This window comes from Octodon degus, unplaced genomic scaffold (genome assembly GCF_000260255.1).
Source record: "Octodon degus isolate 3935 unplaced genomic scaffold, OctDeg1.0 scaffold00020, whole genome shotgun sequence".
Lineage (NCBI taxonomy): Eukaryota > Metazoa > Chordata > Mammalia > Rodentia > Octodontidae > Octodon > Octodon degus.
Genome location: NW_004524596.1, coordinates 6,576,036 through 6,578,051, shown reverse-complemented (window position 1 = coordinate 6,578,051; position 2,016 = coordinate 6,576,036). Strand labels below are relative to the sequence as shown.

At 43.4% G+C, this 2,016-nt stretch overlaps 1 pseudogene; it reads right to left on the bottom strand.

The window, feature by feature from the left end:
- Positions 1-1,371: 1,371 nt before the first annotated feature.
- LOC101580569 lies at positions 1,372-1,741 on the bottom strand (annotated as a pseudogene).
- Positions 1,742-2,016: the final 275 nt, after the last annotated feature.

The following is a 2,016-nucleotide window of genomic DNA, read 5'->3' as shown; positions in this document are numbered from 1 at the left end:
AATACTAGGCCTTGAACCCCAGCCCCAGGACCTTTGTACTGCACCGCGTCTCCGCACTCTTCTACTGACTCTGAGACCAGTTCTCTTTTTGAGAAAGGATCTCAGAGACAAGACTCCAATTTAACTCTTGCCTGTGTTGAATGTTTCTCATTTCTTTTTCTTGTCTCGTTTCTCTCCTGATCATGATCCTTGTGCTTCAGTCTCCCAGAATGCTCAGATTGCAGGCTTGTGCCAGTCTGCTTGGCTACCATGAGTGTATCGCTAGCTGTAGCCATCCTGCTGTGTCACAGAGCCCTCAGACTTCTTCCCCATATGAACTGTGCTTTAGTACCCATTAACCAATCCTCCTCTGTCCCTCCTTCCCCTTCTCTTCCCAGTCTCCAGTAGTTGCTATTCTACTCTGTATTCTGTGGTAACTTTTTTAACTTCTACATATGTGTGAGAACAATGTGACATTTGCTTGGCTTCTTTACTTAACATAATATCCTTCAGGCTCGTCCACGTCACTGCAAATGACAGGACCCCATTCATCAGGCTGGATGATATTCTACTGTGTGCATATTTCCATGTGCATGCATGCACTAATGGGCATGTGGGTCGAGTCCATGTCCTGGCTACGGTGAATCATGCTGCAATGAACATGGGAGTCTGGATATCTCAGGTGTGCCCATTTCATGGGTATCCGCTCCCGCATCTCTATTCACTTCGCTCAGAAAGTTCTGGTGGGAACTATTAGGAAATAAGAAAAGAAGGGAAGAGAAAGCTAAGAAAAGGAAAGAAAATTTAAAAGTCAAGAAAAAAGAAATAAAAAGAAAATCAAGATAAAGAAATTAAAAGACACTCTACTTGGGCAAGAGTTAATGTTGGGGGAACAACCCACTCGGGCCCCCTTTCTGTCCCTCTCTCAGAAAGAAGCTTTCTTTCCCTCAATAAATATATTCTAAAAAAAAAAAAAAGTTGCTATCTCAGAACTGTAGGGCAGGCCACCTGGGAAAAAGCAACAGCTTCTTGGTACTGTATTATCAATCTTAAGCAGCATTTCTTTTTTTTTATTTTAAGAATAATTTCATGTTAACATCAAATATTTCTCATACCATTATTTTATGTAAAGAAATGGATCTTGTCAAGACTAAAGTAACCTACAAGCCAAGAAATTGGTTTTTCCTTTCTTTTTTTTTTTTTTTTTCTGTTTAAACAAATGTGCACCACTATGTTCCAACAAGTAAGGCAAACACTGTGAACGTGAAAGCTGAAGCTTGCAACATACCACAGCTAGAATCCAGGGGTACATGAGATGCAAGTGGTAGCCACTCTGATTAAACAATCAGGTAACATCACAAAGGGCTGACTTGTAGGGCCCAATGTGTCCAATTAAGTTTCCTTTTTCCTGGTGATCAGAGCCCCCATGCTGTCTCCACTCTCTTCATTGTGTTTTGTGTGAGACTCGTCACAGAATGGGAACTTCTTAGACTTCCAACAACAGCAGTCCACTGTTTTATCCTCCACGTCCTCCATGTCAAAAGCGTGGACTACTTTGGGATTGTCTTCCTGGATGTGAAGGTTTATCATAGGTTCGCTGCTGTGATCTTTTAACATAGAATCTTTTATAAGCTAGGTATCCAATTACAGCTGTCCCTGAGGCGAAGGCAGCTGCTGCGACCCATTCAACTTGCATGCTGGACCTGGAAGTCAGCCCGACGGCACTGTTGCTCACATGGCATGTGCACAGGACACAGAGCATGAGTGGTCTCGTGCTCAGGGCGGGAGTCTGAGCATGAAAAGCAGCCTAAGGGCGCCGATGCCCTTATTTTTTTTTTATTGTTTTGTCTTTTTGAGTCTCACTGTACAGCTCAGAATGGACTTGAGCTCATTTTATAGCTCAGGCTGGTCTCCAACTTGGCAACAATTGTCTTGCGTCAGCCTCCCAAGTGCTGGGATTACAGGCATGTGCCACCATTCCTGGCCTGAGCATAATCTCTTCTGCTCCAGGAAAGTCCCAGTTTTGCTCTTTCAGCT